Source organism: Zonotrichia albicollis, chromosome Z, assembly GCF_047830755.1.
Source record: "Zonotrichia albicollis isolate bZonAlb1 chromosome Z, bZonAlb1.hap1, whole genome shotgun sequence".
Lineage (NCBI taxonomy): Eukaryota > Metazoa > Chordata > Aves > Passeriformes > Passerellidae > Zonotrichia > Zonotrichia albicollis.
Genome location: NC_133860.1, coordinates 79,547,349 through 79,566,378, shown reverse-complemented (window position 1 = coordinate 79,566,378; position 19,030 = coordinate 79,547,349). Strand labels below are relative to the sequence as shown.

The following is a 19,030-nucleotide window of genomic DNA, read 5'->3' as shown; positions in this document are numbered from 1 at the left end:
ACGGTGACAGCATGGCGCCCAACGTGGGGCCTGAGACCAGTGTCAGACCCCGGAGATGAGACCTCGGACACTTCCCCGGCCTTTGTACTTTGGAGTGCCCCCAAAGGTTTCTTGGCTGGCAAGCTACCCCAGTGGGAGCAGACTGTTTTGGTGGGTGGCACTCCTGAGGGACGGGAATGGAAGCTCCTGAAGCGCCACAGGAATCGTTCCCTGGTAGGAGCCATCACTTCCACATTTTTCTTTTCCACTTGCCTGACCGGTAAGGAAACCTCTTTCCTCCCCTTTTGTGGAGTGAAGTTCCTTCCTCCTTACTCTCCCTGCCATTTGTAAAGGTCCCCTTTTTCTAAGGGACCCTGTCCTTGTGCTCCTTTAGGTTTGGAGCCAGGATCTCTCTCTTTTTGCTGCACAGCCTTTTCTCTTTCTTGTGGGGTACTGGCAGTGGTGTTCTGCTTCAGTTTTGGTTTGTCAGGGGCGGTGGGTTGGTTTGAGCTGCTCAATTTGTTATCTCAGCCATGGGTGCTAGGCTGTCAGCAGCTCCAAAAGGAGTTTTAAATCAAGTTGTGGGAATCCTTTTGGGACGCAGTTCCTTATTCAAAAAGGGAATTGAAACAGCATGTCTGATGGTTGTTTCCTCACTTCCCCAAGGTGTCCTCTGAACAAGTTTATGACGTTCATTTTGGGGATTTAGTTGGCAATAAATTAACAGAATTGGCATGCCAGGCAACTCCTCTAAATTTACTTTCTGGAGTCTCCAAAATAGAACAATCTTAAAATCCATATCTGGGGTGAGAAAACAACCGTGTTCCAACAGCCTGTTCCCCAGTTCTCCCAATCCTCCCTGTGCCCGTGTGCAGCCGTAGTGTGAGTGTGCTGTGCAACAGTAGTGTGAGTCGTGGCAGCACGATTCTGCAGCAGAGCTCCTGCTCTTGCAATGTCCTCCCACCCTTCCTAGCTGCCTGCAGCATTGTGTGCTTGCTGTCCCACACCTAACAGCTGTTCAGGCTCTCATCCACCACAATCACACTGGCCACCAACTGCAGCAAAGGCCTGCAGCTCCTTAGCTCAGTGAGAGGGAGTTATGCCTCACCCTTGGCACAAAGCTGCCCTCAAGGGCACAGCAAGGCAGCCACAGATGCCTTAGCGTGGACATCCAAAGGGGAATGGAATATAATTTTCTTCTCTGCACTTTCAAATATTAGCAGTGACACTAAAAGTGATCTCCACTCCTACGGACAAGCATGAGATGTCTTTATAGTGCTACATCTTCATTACTTTTCTGTCAAGGCTGTCATTGGGTCTGGGGTCTTCAAAGAGGCAAGAGCAGTTGTTGGTTGCTATAAAGTTGTTTATTGCATGAATACATCAGTTTAGAAGGGAAACAGTTCTAAGTATTAAAGTCCATGCTAAAAATTTTCTGATATAGAGCAAAAGCTGCAGCTGCAACAGCTGCTCTCTGGCATAGAGCCCCTGGCATGGGGCCCCAGGTTCTGTGCAGGAACAGCAGCAGCAGCAGCAGTTGTTCCCTGGCACAGAGTCCAATGTCCTGAGCAGCAGCAGCAGGAGCCACAGCCTTTTCTTCTTCTTCTTTCTTTCCTTCTTCTTTCTTTCTTCCTTCCTTCCTTCCTTCATGACAAACACCCCAGTACAGGGTGTTTTTATTCATAAAACATCCAGTCTGCTAAAAGCACATTTCTAAAACGTTATTTTAAATCAAGCTAAATGTAGTTGCAATGTGCAAAAGTAGTACAAAAGTAATGACTACATGCATAATATTAAAAGACATATATTAAAAATTAAAAGACTACATGTATAATATTACAGTGAGTATTGACCATTGCAGAAAAGCAGCTTTTCACTAGCTTCAATTCCACAGCTGGCACAAAATGCAGAGTAATTCTGGAATTGAGAGAAATGTTCTTGCACTTACTACCTAAGAGTGTAATTTTGCTAAACCTCTGCAGTTAAAAGAGCAGACTGCAGTCTGATTTTCTAACCAAGGTCTCTATTTGTGGAATTTTGCAGTTCCCATATAACTGGCAGTTTTGTACAGACTAAAGAGAGACAAATAGTTTGTGCCAGAGATCAAACAGTTACCAAGTTATAAAACACAGGGCTCATGGTAAGACTTAAAACCAACCTCTGCCACCTCAGTTAATTTGGAAAACCCTCCTGTGCCTCCTGGGCAGTGTTCTGTGTGCTGGCAGAAACTGTCTCTACCTCCTGATGACTCTATGACAGTTTCCATGTATCACACCATATCTGGTTCTTCCTCAACCTGAATTGTGTCATTTCAGGCATCTGGAAAATAAATAAGCCACAAAAGCAGGAATTAAACTTCTGGACTTAAAAATCCAGATCTGGACCTCAGCAATCCGCTTTCCTGGAGGAGATGTTTGAGGAGGGTGTACTCATGGTGGCAAAAATGCATGAACAATTACAGAACTTAAAAATTGTAACAAGTTACAAGAAATATAAGCGTGTTCCAGCCTTCCACAAAAAAAGCACTCCATTCCTTATTACACCGACCTGGCACCAAATGCTGCCCTGCCAGCTGTGCTGGGAATAATCAGAGATCCCTCATGTGTTTAGCTCACAGTTCAAATGTAACATCCTTTAGCATTTAAAAGGGTGGAGGATTTACCAACCACCCTACCACCCCCTCCCCCAAGATTTAGTGCTTTCTTATTTACTTTTTCAAAAGATAATTGGGGTTTGGGATTGCTTCTTTTGCATTCAGAATTCAGCTTAAGCACTTAAGGGGATGTTCTTCCAATTTAACACAACTGGTGTGTATTAGCAGCTACATTTTCTGGCAGAGCTGAAAATCTGAAAGACTAGGAATGCCTGCCATGCTGGAAAAGCAGAAGTAGGAAATACTGCCACACTGCTTCCACCGTAATTCAGTAGCCTGAAGTTCAGTTAGGTGCCACAGGTTATTCGCTGCCACAGCTTTGCTTTATCTCAGAGCTTGTGGAAATAGGATTGCAGGGAAAACGTGGAGATGCTGCTGGAACTCTGAGGTTTTGCCAGATGTGCCTGTGCTTAGCACAGCTGTCCTCTGCTGCTGTTCACATTGGTACCTAAGGGGAGAAAAATCAATAAGGCAATTATATTTACGGCTATGCATTCTTGATAACAAAATCACCATGCTCTTGGGGGCAACAATCAGGCACAGAGTGTGTGTCTGGACTCAACAGGTCAATATTAATTTATACCTTCATTTATTACCCATAGGGGTGTGTTTGTTCATTTATTTCACCCTGTATTTTTTTCAATTATGTATTACACTCACATCACTCTGGAAATTTGGCTATCACCTTTGCTTTCTTCCACATAATAAAGCAGAAATTACTAATTATTTTTACACTTAAACATTTGAAGAATGCAGAAGCTGATGTAGTGCCTTGCAGATCCACAACCAGAAAAGATAAAGCGGAATGGGAATGCCTTCATGGTACTTTTTTGTGTATTCCTGCTGTCTCAGGAAGGACTGCAGCCACTCCAGGTGCTGTAATGCATCAAAGTACACACAACAACCAAAATCCACAGAAACCACTTAGAGGCCAGCGAGACTCTTTGGGTGGTTTCTCCAGGTGAAGGGAGTGGAGGCTCTTATGTAGAAAACACCAGTTCCTCCCCAAGGCTGCAGTAAACAAATCTAACAGAGGAAACAACACCAACCTGTACACCTCTGTGTGGATTTTTAGCTTCAGGTGCTGCAGTGGCAGCCAGATTTTAGACTGAAACTGCTCTCCCCTGTGTTTGCAGTGCACAGTTCAGAGGGCTCTGGATTAAAGCAAGAGGATGGCTTCCAAAATACACTCCAAAGCAGACATTCCTGTCTCATGGAGAAGTCTCGGGGAAAAAAAAAAAGATATTTAAGAGGAAGAGTTCTTGTTTTGAAAGACATTTCTTAGTGGTTTTACATCTACAGCAAAAGGATTCTTTTACAGCTTTAGTCTTTGTTCTCTGCAAAAGACTATGAACAGAATATTACTATTGTTAAATATATTAATTAGATATTATTAGATACTAATTTTTTTATTACATAAATATAATAACCACTGTTACAGTGAAGCAGACATATCTGTAGATAAAATTATGCTAAGCAGCTATTTACATTTATTTATTTATTTATGTAGGAAGTGCAGACTTCTACTGAGTGAAATTCTTGAGGAGCCATTTTTCAAATTAGGACAAGAATTTTCCAAGCTGCCAGAGATTAAGGAGTTTTATTCCCCTTCTTCAGAAAAGGAGGGGAAAGAGGGGGATTTATTAGTTTCTAAAAATAAAAAGTGCTTTTGCCTAAGATGTTTTTGTGCTTTACCTGACCTGAGTTTTTGATGAAAGATCAATCTCTCATTGTCAGCTTTCCTTAAACTGAATGTCCAGGCTTGAATGTGAGCTAATTTCCACAGATTATAATTATGTTTCTTCCAATTATAATACCTACAACTCCAATAGCAGTACATATTTTTACAACTGAACTGGTGAAGTTGTGATACTTTACACACCTCAGTATTTTTCCATGGAATAACATGTTAAAAAAAAAAAAACCCATAAAACAGATTATGAAGAAAGAAAAAGCAACACTTCTTCAGTCTTACTAATCAGGAAGTTTTCAGAGACAACATATAAATCAGAGTAAATTTAAAGTTAGGTGTTTTTCTTTTATTAAATACTTGATGGTTACAAAGCAGCTATAAGGTCTATGAGATTAGTACAAACTCCTCTACATATATAAATCAGTTTATAATTAAATTTTTTCTTTTTTTTTTTCTTTCTCCCCCCCCCTCCCCCCCGCCCCAAAAAGAATGTTTATGTGTTAGACCCTGGGGGAATCTTCATTTAAGTTTCTAACAAATTTTGTACCATTTAAGTTTCTAAGAAATTTTGTAATAACCTAGCCAGCCTGTCTTCCAGTTACCCCTTACATGTTGCACAACACAGGAAACTCTACATGGTTGCTAATGGTAAAATGTATTTTAACATGAAATATAGCTTTTAATTTTGAAAAAAACCCCAAAAATATATATACTATGTACGGCATTTTGAATATTTGGAATTCTTTTTGATTGTAACTTCATTATCACCTTTGTACATTTTACATTAAATGCAAGCAGATTTGACTAAAAAATCTTCTACACCCTTTTCAGACTTTTGGTATACATTCAGAGGACCTAAATATAGAGAATTTTGAACTGCTAATGATCCCACATTATCTTCAGACAGGCTGGAGCACAGTTACTGAAATGTCATACTGACAGATTTCAGTTTTCAGATTCCACTGTGCTTTCTTCTAATGTGTCAAAATCATTATTTCTGTTCTGCATTAGAACCTTAAGTGGATAAATGGTTGCAGATGTATGGAACCTGATGTTTATTTTAAAATCACATCTTTCTTCCACAACCCCACTTGAAAATTCAAGAGAATGAAATTTATTTCTCAGGATTTCTGCAGTAGATTTCCTGCCATGGAGTTGTTTCCTAAGCCTCTGATGGAATATCCAACAGCTCAAACCTGAAAGGTGTTTATTAGCATCATTGATTATTGAAAATATGAACCTGTGAGTAAATACTGGTAACAACATCAGCAGCTGTTAGTATTTAAACATGCCAATTAACTTGTCATTAGGGAAAATTACCCCCTGAGCTCTGCAATGTTGTATCTCACCTGCTACAGATCCAGTGTGGTAATTTTAAAGCAAGTCAGGTATCTTCACAGTTTGCTCTCATTTTTCTGCATAATCTGATTACTTCGGATTCAAAAAAAGAAAAACAGTCAAAAACCAAAAACAAAATAGAAGGATTTTCTTTCTTCTCCCTTACACAGTTGATCACCCACCAGCCACTCTCCCTGCACTCTTCCTCCTTGTTTTCTTGTATTTGTTATCTAGTTGCTCTGGGATTTCTTGCCTTAGTAGTGTTGCCTCCACCCCAGCCCCAAGTGAAGGGGCAATTGCTGTTCCGTAATTGTGATTCCCATTTCAATATATCTCATAAAAAATGTCAGCTAGCAGGGGCTGTTCAGCTGCTGCTTCAGTGTCTGAGACAAAACCCTGAAATTCGAGTGCAAAATCAGGATGGGGCACATGAAATAAGCATATATAAGTTACGTAACAACCTGCAGATAGAAGAGATTCACAGGCTGCTCTGGTTCTGGGCAGCATGACCTTAGTAAAACCCTGTTTTCACCTACACAACTGAAATTCCACCCAAAAAGAGTAGAAATTCTTTATACTTTGCTGTGTGTTGTAGTTGTAATTTACTCTTCTAGAAATGCTGGTTACTGCTTTTATTGCATGGCCAAGGAACATCTCTGTGCTGCTGGAGCAAAACCCATCACCTGGGACTTCTGCTGAGCCCTGCTGAGTGCTGAAAATTAGGTGGCCAGCAAAAAACAGAAGCACATCAACATTATTTTCACTTCTTTCTAAGCAGAGCACTTACCTCTGCAGAGATTCATTATTTAAAAAATATCATCACAGAGGCTGTGGAACAAATGGCAATGATATTAGGGTTGTTTAACAAAGAATTGATTAAACCACAGAGCAATGAGAGTTCAGACTTCTTTTGTGGCTTATTTTGTGTGACTGACTCACTTTTTTTGGCAGGTGTGGCAGGATTTCTTGAAGGAGCTGTGAGTGGCAGTGACACTCAGGGGTGCCACAGAGGGCACAGGAGGTGTGATACTCGAAGGTGGTCAGATCACTGCCTCATTTTTGAGCCCTTTGCACCAGCAGAACACTGATTTCAGCATAAATTAGCAGCAGGCTTCTTATTTGAGAAATAAATTGAAATAATACATTAGGTTTCTAAACATTAAGGTATCGAGTTCACAAAGCCCTACCCAAGGCACTGCTTGAGGTCCAGGTCAGTTTGACTAGTTTTACTCCATACTGTAGGACGTGTAATTACCTGTAAATACCTCAGAGATGGCTTTGTGCTGTTCTGTGAATAATGAAAATAAATATGCACAAAATTTGGCTTTGATAGCATTTTGAAGAGATAGAATCCTATTCTTGCCCCCAATGCACTCTTTCTTACCTCGTATGCAGAGCATCAATGTCTTTAAAAAGAAATCTGTTACCTTTCGTGGGCTAAAATAACTCTTAGCTTGTGTTATAATCATAAACAGCATGCAAGAGAAGAAGTTGGAGGGATTTTAAATATTTCAAAGCAAAGTCGAGCAGGAGCCACAGGGTGCCGCTATTCTGTCAAATAAGGAACATTTCCTGCATTTCACTGGCCCGGTGAATTTGGGACAACAGGAAAAGTTGCGGTGATAACCTCGGGAGAGCTCTGAGTGGTTTTTGCATCCCGATGACTCCCCTCGAGTAATTACGGGGTGTAGTGCGGCTGCTTCAGTGCTGCAATCAGCGACACGATTAAAATGAGGAGTGAAATTCGGCACGAGCAGAACGACAGAAGGGAGTCAAACGCAGAGGCAGAGCCAGACAAGCTCCAAACAACTCTTCCTTTCCACTCTTAACACCACACAAAATTCTGATCAGATGCTCTAGTCTGAGGTTTAATTAGTGTGTGCTGTATTTAGACAGGCTCCTCACATTTTCAAGTTGATTCCCCCCAAGATTTTGGAGCTCCACCTGTTCTGGTGTTATGCAGAGAGTTCCTAATTTAAAAATCTGCCTAATTCCTGAGCTGCAAATGCCTTTTTTGGCACCCTTGTCCTTCTGTACCTGGGACAGAGATGAGGTTAAGTAGTAAATGGCTTTCCCCAGCGTTGCTTCAAGAAAAACTGGTCTGCACTGACTGAGTAAATCTGTATTGAAATGGCCTTGGCAGAGATTGACTCTCCTTGATCAACAGAAATTATTTATTCTATTGCTTTAAAACCAAAGTTGCAAGTACCTGTTAGGGAAATTGTGGTGCCTCACAGTTGCTTCTTGTAGTAACCCTGAAGGGATGAAGTGCTTCCTGATATTTATACTGATTCTGTAATGCCTTGCAGTGATAATTTTCAGGAACAGCAGATTCTCCTGCTTTTTAATAGCTACCTTGCTGAGGAGTGTGTAATTACTTTTCCATAACCTGCTGTAGAAAATATGACAAATAGAAGATTCTCCTACCTCAGCTCACTGCAGTTCACCTAAATTTTTTTGATTTATTAATTTCTGTTGTTCACACTTCTCAGCTAAGAACTGGAACCTGCCTCCCATACCTTTTACTGATAAAAGTAAATTTATCTAAAATTTAAATAGGCTCTAAAATAGGAATGGAAACCAGGCCTCAGCACCTCCTCATGGTGCTTTTTTATTTTTAAATTTAAAAAAATTACATTTCAAGTAACTTTACTCTGGGTAGAACACTGCCACATTTACTTCCAAAACAGCTGCTAGGAAGAAGTCATAGAGTGCAAGAGAGTGGGATTAGCTGGGTTAAAATATACCAGAACCACCTATGTGGTATTTGGAATTAAAACATGAGGGGTGGCAAACACTAGAATAAGAACTGAAGTATAAACAGATGACATTACTTTAATTTTGCACTTACTCCTATTTAAATATATAATTATCCTCTTGATCATCTTCCCACCTGTCTGCACAATTAAACATAAATATCATTAAGAAAGATTTTGTTTGTATTCAGTAACATACAGTGTTTCTAGTATAATTCCATAATATTCTGCAAAATTCCCCACCCTTCCAAAACTATTAGGGAAATGTTATGTCCAGTACAGGTCTAATTCTTAGACCTGTAGTAATTAGTACTTACTGCTTAAAATAACAAATGTAGCAGTAACAACCCATTAGAGATTCTATGAGCACACAATTTCAGCCACTGAAAGTAATCAGAGATACAAAGACAGTGAGAAAAATGTTATTCCAATTATTTAATTGACCAGTTTTTCAGACAATGTTAATTTACAACCGAAGAAAATGTCTGCAAGCCTGATGTCATTCTGTACCCCTGCTTACAGCACCATGGTTAGGATTAAACCTAAGATTTAAGGTGCTTAAAACTTCACAAAGTTATATGAAAACTCAGCAAATGCAAGGAACATTTGGAAGCTCATTAGACTGAAGATCTGCTAATTAAAATTACATATTACAACTACAGAGTGTGATTTCTTGATGGATTTATACTGTTTGGCCAAAGAATCCTAGGCAATTTTTAAAGAATTAGACCTGTACTGGACATAAACTTTGAATTGTGATTATTGTTCTGTTCTGACAAACCCTAAGTCCTTGAACAGATAACTACACACAATTTTTGAGCCTCAATTTTGGCTCCTGACAAGATCCCACTTAGCTCAAACCAAAGGGACATCACAGCATTGAAACTGGACTTCCCTGAAATCTAAGGAAAAACTTGTAAAAGGAGACCCCAAATGCTGTATCTCAGTCATGTCACTTTAATTTTCTTCTCCAGTTAAAATAAATAAATTACTGCTAACACTGCACTTTATCATCATCAGCATCAATGCAGATTTATTACCTTATCTGTTATTTTGTTTACAGTAATATTACATTGATGAAGTGCTTATGCACTTTCCTTAGCACCCAGCTCTGAATTAAAAATCTGGAAAGCAGCATGAACTCAACACTGTTTTCCCAAAAATAATAGTTTTCTACTACTAAACAGAAAGGCAGTAAAATATAGGACTGTAGTTCTTCAGCTTTTGCCCAGGATTGCACCCTAAGGAATAAGTTTTGCAGCATGACTGAGGTATTAATAAATCAGATAAATCAGGAAAATAATTTTTTTTCAAAGAAGCTATGATGGGGCTCCTTTTCCATGTAGGCTGACTCACCAAACTCCTGTCTGCACAGCCCCAGAGCACCCAAAATATGAGTTCTGCATTTTCTGCAACTTTCTTCTTGTACTTCTCAGATAAAAGTTACCTCATCCTTTGCACAGCAATACTAACCCAAAGTCCAGTAAATATTCTTGCCCACTTAGACACCTTTTTGCCTAGTTCAGAACAGCTGTCTCAATGTCTTTATCACATCAAAGAAATAAATTTGTGCCATCACACGACACTGACACAAAACGTTGAAATGTAACTGCAAAAAAGCATCTGCAGGTGTTGTCAGAAATCCATTTTGTTGAGTATCTACTGTATTATTTCAATGCCTGGGCAGCATGCAGTCACATTCCACATACGCTTCATGAACGAGAGCTTTCCTTGAAGCTACAGGCTGCCAGACAGCAGGGTCCTTTTTTCTTTTCTTGAATGTGAAACAACAGTGGAAGTAGAAAAAAATCACAGAAAATCAGGTGAATATACACAGTAAACAGTAAAGGTACCAACTGACTACTTTTTGTGTCTCATTTGAGTTTCTGAAATGATGAAAATAGCTCTCTCCAACACAAACAGAAAGTAACAGGAAGTCTTTCTAATGAGCTGAAGCATTTCAGACAAGAATCTTAGGTGCATAAGTATATAGTAATAAATTTATTTATAAATAAATAAGTGATAAAAACCCATTAAAAATTGTTTTTAAATGTTGTATGACAAGATCTAAGTGGACCAAAGAAGAAACCAGTGAAAGAGGGGGATGAGTTTAAGGGTTTGCCCAGTTGAGAGCATGACAAGACACGCTGTGGTGATATTCCACGGTGACAGAACAGAACAAGGCGGCAATGGAGAACACAGAGGGAGGCAGAACTGGAAACTAAACAAACAGTTGGGAAAAAGAAAAGAAGAAGGGAAAATGTACTTAACTACATTTTCATTTGGCCAGTAGGAATGTGTAGAATATGGAATTTTCAGGTAATACCAGCAGCTGAGCCTGCATTTGAGGATTCATTCACTGACAGAGGAAGTGCTGAGAAAGAAAAGAGGTGAATATTCTGGAATCTTCCCTCCTTTTAGCTGTTTTCAACCCACACACACCTGCACGAAGAGAGAGCTGATCAGGAAATAAAGGAGTCATTAGAAAACAATAAATTCTTTCTGATGTATGCCTGCTGAAAGCTACACAGTGTTGTTAAATGTTACTTCTGGATTAAAAATTGACTTTTGGGTAGAAAGAACAAAATGCCTGCACATTGCTTATTTAAATTGTGGGAACTCCAGTGTAACCTGTCCAGGAAAGTGTTGAATCTCCAGTGAAGTACTGGATGAAATACCCTGAAATTAAACAGAAGGAACAGAGAGGGTGAGTAGGATGATGTAGCTGCATTGATTAGGAATAAAATGAAGAGTTCATATTTTATAGCACCTGTGCACAAGTTACAACAGGATTACTTTAACTGGAAATGCTGCTGCAATAAAGCTGCCATCCTTTCCAGCTGTTTGTTTTATGTAGATCTCGGAGCAGTGATAAAGTATGATGGGGCTTTATATCATCGTCTGTTACAACTTTTCTGCTGTGGGATCGTAATTACAGCAGCACCCCAGGCAGGAGTTTGCCCATCATGTGTCCCTCTGCAGTAAAAAAACCACATTGCTGGAAACTTAGCTCTGAATAGGGTTTGAGATCAGCCCCAGTCAGAGATCCACACAACAGCCCACAATTGATTTTTACTGCTATCAAGTTAAGTTCTTGAGATGTTTAGGCAAGGGTAGTCTATAACTCAATACTTTTTTTTTGTAATAAAAGGTTTTACACAGAAAATCAGAGCTCATCTGTGGAAAAAAAAAATCCTGTTAACATCACATTGTGCTATATCTCATTCCAGGCAGAAAAACAACCCAGGTAAAGGCCTGGCAGCAAATGAAGGTCTTTTTTCATTACTTTAGGTTCTTGTTTAAGAAAAGAACAGTAAATCCACAAGGAGATCATTCCCATGCTTTGGAAAAGTTCTCTTCAGGGAACAGGCTCTGTATGAATTTTGAAGCTGCACCCATTTGCCTTTATTCATCTTCCATCTCACTGATAAAAGAAAAAAATTTAAAATACAAATCACTTGCCACATCCCTAGGCCTGGAAAATCCTCTGCAGCTGAACCACAGTGAGCATTTTTTAAATATCAGAGTCAAATGCACCTCTCAGGTTGGACTTTGAAATAATTTTATAATTGATTTTAAATCAAAGCAAAACACAGAACACTTAGCAAAAAATGTCCATGGCATTAAAGGGAATGGGTTATAACAGATTACGCTGTTAGTCAGTCAATTATTTACTAGGTAGCAAATGGGGAAACAGCAGAAAGAAACAAAATATATCCCCCCACCAAAAAAAAAAAAAAAAGAAAATTCATGTGAACAGAATTTTTGTGCCATGTGCTGACTTTAACCAGATAGCTAAGTTTAAAACAATTGTAATTTCAAATGTAAGGACACAGCTTTTTTATTCAGGTGGACTTCAAAATACAGGGTTTTAACACCTCTAACACTTCTTGTTAGCTTTCTAACAAAGGGGCAGAATATGACTCATATTTCACTGTAAACAGGAATAACAACAAAAATCAACTTTTGCATGGTAGTAACCATACTTCACATTAATTTTGAAAGAAGTGTTAAGAGTGTAAGATATTAGAATAAGATTAATTTCCTTTAAAAACTCATATTATGTGAGAGAAAATAAAAACTCCTACATTTTATATTAGTTAGTTAATGAAGTTAGTACTTCATTACTTAATCTTCATTGCATTGTTAGCCTGATAAAGAAAAGGTTCTTCATTTGAAGACCATAGCAGAGCCTCACATTCAGTCCTTTCCCTCATTTTCTTTCAAACTAAATGTTTGAAATGTTTGTAAATGTTTTTTTCAAGTGATGAAGCTTGCGGGATGTTACAAGGAGAAGCTCTTGAGAGACAAAGCACAGGACGGTATTTCTAGGAGGAAGGTATGAATATATAAGAGTAAAATGAAATTTCTGCTGTTGGCTTTGTAATGCCAAACAAATGCTGTTTGTTCACGTGTCACTTAGGAGCAGTCAAAGGGATAGTGAGCATGTGACGGGAGAATTTTGGTCAGCAAAGGGGCTGCTGCAACCCTCACATAATTTACATGGCCCAAAATTATACACATTATTTCACTGTCCTGTTATTCTTCAACTATATAATCTCAGAGATGAGGGGAGTAGGGCATTGCTGATACCATCCATCACAGCAGCCTTAACTTATTTTAAAATAAGTGTTTATCCTAGATCCCATAAAAACCTCCATCTTCTCCCTCAAATACTCTCCACTGAGGTGGAATTTATGTAAAGTAAATTTCACTATTAAAAAAGCTGCTAAACACAACTTTGTCTCAGCATTCAGAGCAAACATGCTACAAATTATTTTCTGTGCTGCATGCAGAAGAATGGCCTGACCCAAGGCTTTTTAAAGGGAAGAGAGAGAACAGCATTGCTTTCCAACAGCCTGGAACCCAGTGCTCTCTTGGTGCTCAGTAAATTAATTTTTGGATGCCGTGTGTCACCATGGCAATGGTCCAATGGAAAACATGAGATACAAGAATAAATTCAAAATGCTGCTCACATTGCTGTTACACAGTGTGTCAATTAACGTGTCACAATGTTCAGTGCTCAGATGATCTTGGGCTAGCAGACAGTGAGAAGTTCATGGGCAGGCAGTCCCCTCTCTTCTGCAGGTCATTAGGCAAATGAAAGTGTTCCTCCACTGGCATTCCTCATTTAAGGAACACATTATGGGGTTTTTTTAAGCATATTCCTCAAGGTGCTTTTCCTCAGGCTAGGATCTCTAAAAGCTGTTCTTTTACAGAAAAAAAAAAAAAACCAACGAAACAAACAAAAAAAACACCTCTTATATTAGAATCAAATTCTCTAATACATTTTTTTCTGGTGTTCCTCTGCTTCTTATTGAAGTTACTGAATATGTGATGCCGTGATTACTTTTTTCAATTTGTCACTTTTTCCATAGTCAAGTTATTTGAGCATTACGAATTTCACTTTTCACAAAATAATTCCTTCCCTTGGGCAGCGTGTTCCAATGCTTGATAATCCTTTCAGTGAAGAGTTTTTTTAAACTTAATATCCTAAAACTGCCCTGGCCCAGCCTGAGGCCATTCCCAACCCTGCTGCTGTCCCTGCTCCCTGGAGCACAGCCCGACCCCCCAGCTGTGCTGTTGTGAGGGCCCCAGGACGAGGTGAGGGATGAGAATTGACTCCACGTTCTCAGAAGGCTGATTTATTATATAATGATGTTATATTATGTTAAAAGAAAATTGTATACTAAAACTAAAGAAAGAGAAAGGAACATGAGAAAGCTAGAAAAGAATGAATAATAAAAACCTGTGAGAGAGTCAGAGTCCGACACAGTTGGCTGTGATTGGCCATTAATTAAAAACAACTCACATGCTGGATAAACAATTCTCCAAATCACGTTCCAGAGAAGCACAACATGGAGAAGCTGAAGCTTCCCAACTTCTCAGGAGACAAGGTCCTGGTGAGGGGATTTTTCAGAGAATGTCACGGTGACACCCCCCGGCTGTGCCCTCCTGGCAGGAGCTGTGCAGAGCCACAAGGGCCCCCCGAGCCTCCTTTGCTCCAGGCTGAGCCCCTGCCCGGCTCCCTCAGCCTCTCCTGGGGCTCCATTCCCTTCCCAGCTCCGTTCCCTGCCCCGGCCACGCCGCAGCCCCTCCATTGCCCGTGTGAGGGCCCGGAGGTGCCGCAGCCCTCGAGGTGCGGCCTCAGCAGGGCCGGCCCAGGGACGGGCCCTGCCCCGCTCCTGCTGCCGCCCCCCGGCCGGCACAGCCCCGGGGCCATCGGCCTCTGGGCCCCGGGCACCCCTGGGCTGTGGCCGGCTGCTGCCACAGCACCCCCGGGGCCTTTTCCTGTAGGAACCCACAAAACCAGAGGGTTTGGGGAAAGCTGCAAAGGCAGGCCTCAGAGACAGCGGGACTGTGATTGGAGCTAAGCAGCAGCCATGAGACTACTTGGAGTGAGGCGCTCGAAACTGACCCCAGGATTTGAGGTGTGGAATGACTTCAAGCTGAAAAAAGGTAGATTTAGCCCAGCTATTAAGAACAAATCTTTCCGTGGCAGGGTGGGCAGGCCCTGGCACAGGGTGCCCAGAGCAGCTGGGGCTGCCCCTGCATTCCTGGCACTGCCCGAGGCCGGGCTGGACACTGGGACAGTGGGAGGGGTCCCTGCCATGGCAGAGGTGGCACTGGATGGGATTTAAGTTCCCTTCCCTTTTCCCTTCCCCCTTCCCTTCCCTTCCCTCCCGTGACTCTAACTCAAAATAACATAGGGAAATAAAACAGAAATCTGGAGTAGAACCAAATTGAATACAATCCATCAGAGCATGAGTCCTTTCTAGCTCAGATTGTCAAACCATGTCCACACTTTATTTAAGACATATATTTATAAAGAAAAAATAGGAAGACCTTGCGCATTATATCATGGTACCTATGCAGCAAATTTAACCATTGAGTCCTAACTGCCCTTGAAAGTTAAAGATGACCTTTGTGCCATAATGAAAAATAGCATGGAGTTGCACTTCTTTCAGATGTCAGAACACATTTTTAAATACCAAACTTTACAGCAATCCATCTCATTCCTAAGCACAGTGATAGTGAGACATGCTCTAAGTAATAATTCTTTCTGCATCTGTCACTATGAAGATTAAGAAGATTGATCTCATAAATACTGGATTAAAACCAAAGCTAATTTTGTGCTGAGATATCTACAGGGGTGTATCAAAAACCTGCCAAAGCAAAACTGGTTAATTGCAAAGGAGATGTTTGTAGCATAAGAAAACCTTTTAAAAAAACAATTCTTTTTTCCATCTTTTTTCAACCTTTTTTTTCCCCTTACTTATATACTGTATTATAAACAATCTGATTTGAGGGTAAAACCTGTCTATACCTCAGTGCACAACACTAAACACATGTGGCAGTGTAAGAAAATTCTGATTTGGCAGGACCAGTCAGTGGTTTGGTTAATTGAACTTTGTTATGCAACAGAATGACAATCCTGCTGAAACCAGGAAAGGAACACAGCCAGATCACTTCTTGCCTTCAGCAGCAATTTTGTTTAAATAAACTGACCAGTTTTGGGAGCTCTGTCCTCCGGGTTCCTCTCGGAATTTTAGACTCATGTCCCAGAGAAGGACAGACTTGCTTTGGGAGCAAGAGGGATAAAACTGAGACCTGAGATGTCAAGAGCATGCCTGTCTCTTTATTTAAACCTGCTTCCCAACCTGCCTCTGCCCTTTCTCTCTGGATGTCCTCCCACCCTTTCTGAGAAAGTAAAATCCAGGTGAGAGCCAGCTCAGCATTTCCCTTGTGTGGGGCTTGTCAGGTCTGTCCTGTAGCACAGCCAAACACCAAAGCCTGACACTGGATTTTCTGATGCTGGGGAACAAAAAAAAAAAAACAAACCCAAAAAACACCAAAACCAGGCCAAACAAAACAAAACAAAACAAAACAAAAAAAAAAAAAAAAAAGAGCAGCCAGTGTGAGCTTGCCAGCATTACATCTCTGTTCAGCAGCAGGGATTAAGAGAGTGTCTCAAAAGGAGTCACTGAGATCCCAAGCTGACTCTCCCCTCTTCCTTGTGTTAATTTAAATGCTGGTTAATTACACGTGTCACACCAGCAGGGTAGTATCACACCCCTGGAGGGCCTTTCCCCTGAGCGCTGTTGTGCTTCTCAGAGCACAGATGAAGAGAAGCTGACTTGAGCCTCTACCCTAAAGATTTGTCTCCTACTCTAGGCCTAGGGACTGCTAGCTACTGTAAGAGTCTACATGAGGGATGCAGGACTCCAGGGGCTCTCCAAAATGCAGTTTATTCCATCCAAGGTGTCACAGCAGCCCAAGACTGTGGGTGACAGAGCTGTGCCCACAGCTGTCAGCTGCAGCTGCAGGCAGGCCTGGACACCCTTTGGTTTTGGTTACAATGCATTCTATACTTTTCTTTTGGTTACAATGCATTATATACTTCTCTTTGCTGAGCATCTTAATACAGTAGAACCAATCTACACCTTGTTATCTATAGCCTATCATAACTACTATAATTACCATATTCATGTTACTGTTCTCCAATCACTAAAAGTTAGTACATTACAGTTTAAGCTAGAAGTTGTTATTCAGTTTTCTTGCAGTGGAAAATCCTGAGACCTTTTTTCTGCTTGCAACTTTGCTGGCTTGTTTGCCTGTGCTCTCTTTCTGCTTGATAAAAACATCTTGTTTGAGTGGGTTTATCCTTTGCTCTAAAGCCATAAAAACCCCTTCTAACTAAAACATCCTTTGCCTTCTTGGTTATGCAGTAAGACTGGCTCAGCAATTCTTTTCTTCTATATCAAAACTTGCTTCCATCTCTATTCCTTCATCAGACTCTACATTTAAAAATCTTTCTGCCAAGCACACATATCTGTGAGACTTTCTTGTCAAACTTTCATCCTCCCCAACAAGCTACTATGGCAAAACCAAAATCCTGACAGAAGTACAGTATGCATTTACAGTATGTAAACATGAACCTGCAGCTTTAGTTTCCCAGCAGTGGACATTTGCTATTTTTTACTTAAAACTTTTCTGGGGAAAGGAAAATGAACACACCTGACGACTGAAACACCTCAGAGTAGTCAAATGGAGCATCAAGGGCATTTTTCTAGCACTTGTCTTGGAGATATTTATATGCACTACTGAGATCCCATCTCAGTCACCTCTAGACTGAACAGGCTCTTTCCCTGAGTGTTTTTGTTGTTGTGACCCTTTGTGCTCAAGTGATACCCTCCAATAATGTGGATTTTTCCCATTATACAGTATACCTACCTGAGTGAGTGCCCAAATTTCAGGAAGATGGAGGAGAAGATTTTGAGGCTGCTGCCCACTTTCTGGTACACAACAAACTGGAGTGAGGGGAATGTGGGAGCTACCAGCCAGGATTGTGCTCTGGGGGCAGAGCTGGAACAAGTGCTGGCCACGGGCAGCCTGGTGGCTGTGGAAACAACCAAGGCTTGTTGTTGCCAACACACTGAGAAAAAGCAAGATGTGAATGGCAAAGGGGCCATGGAGGCAAGGCAGCACTTTTCGGGGACAAGAATCCTTGTTCTAGGACACATCAAATAAAAGGCAGCATCAGCACGGAAGTGGGTGTGAAGTGATGGCCAAAGGTTGATTTGTTTCATTACTACTATTACTCTTGCTATTTCTGTTATCACTATTACACTAACATTATTTCTATTGCATTGTTATTATTGCTATTGCATTACTGTTGTGGAAAATGCATATTTTATGACTGTTTTTTTGCAAATATTAAAATGAATATTACATGTGTTTTGTTAGAAAGTTATGCTGTGTTAATTTTCTGAAGTAGTGTGTTAAACATAGTTTTAGGTTATAACATAAGGTTGAAATAGAAACTATGATATGTAAGATACCTTTTTTAAGAGAGAACTTGCACTGACATAGCAGCCACAGGACATCTAAATCTTTCAGAAAAAGAGAATTTATTGCTCTCTTTTTGAGCTCTTCTCGCCTCGCTCAGTCCTGAAGACGCCGTCAGGATCCAGAGGAAGAAGCTGACACAGACCAGACAGAATCTGTGTTTGAATGGAATTTATCCATCATGTATGAGCTGTATGAATATGCAACAGGTTATGGTTTTAAATGGTTAATTCTCTGTTAACGTGGGTCCTTTTTCGGGCTTATGCTACCCAGAAAAAGGTACCCGACCGTCCGTAACTCTTTGTTTTCATTGTCTCCTATTGTCCTAAATCCTAATTATCCAAATTTTAATTACTCTAAATACATTACTATTTTTATAACCATTTCATCACTATTAAACTTTTAAAATTCTAAACCCAAAACCTTTAAAATTCTAAGCCCTTTTTCGCGCTGCTATTCCCACCCTTATTACCTACTCGCATTTTCCTTTCCCTTGCGGACCTCGCCCGTTCCCTTCGTGCCCCGGGAGCGCTTCCCGGGCCGGCGCCGCTTCCTTCCCGTGGCGCGGGCACGTCACAGCCGGCGCTGCCGCCCCGCCCGCGGCCCGGCCGAGCTCTGCAGGTGCGTGCGGGACCGCCTGGGCTCCTCGGGGCTTGGCTCCTCGGCGTGCTGCTCCGCCGGGAGGCGGCCCTTCGGCATGCAGCGGCCCCCGGCATGCAGCGGCCCCCGGGATGCGGCTCTGCTCCCCCGGGATGCGGCTGC

General features: G+C 41.0%; 1 long non-coding RNA gene across 2 annotated transcripts; it reads right to left on the bottom strand.

Moving 5' to 3' along the window:
• Window positions 1–1,358: 1,358 nt before the first annotated feature.
• LOC106629617 (uncharacterized) lies at window positions 1,359–18,868 on the bottom strand. 2 transcript variants are annotated; one of them, XR_012578301.1, is made up of 5 exons: window positions 18,741–18,868; window positions 18,262–18,458; window positions 5,675–5,756; window positions 3,682–3,855; window positions 1,359–3,080 (listed from the first exon to the last, which is right to left on the bottom strand). It is a non-coding gene; the product is annotated as an uncharacterized LOC106629617 (long non-coding RNA). The 2 variants fall into 2 exon arrangements; XR_012578302.1 differs by having other exon boundaries at window positions 18,745–18,868.
• Window positions 18,869–19,030: the final 162 nt, after the last annotated feature.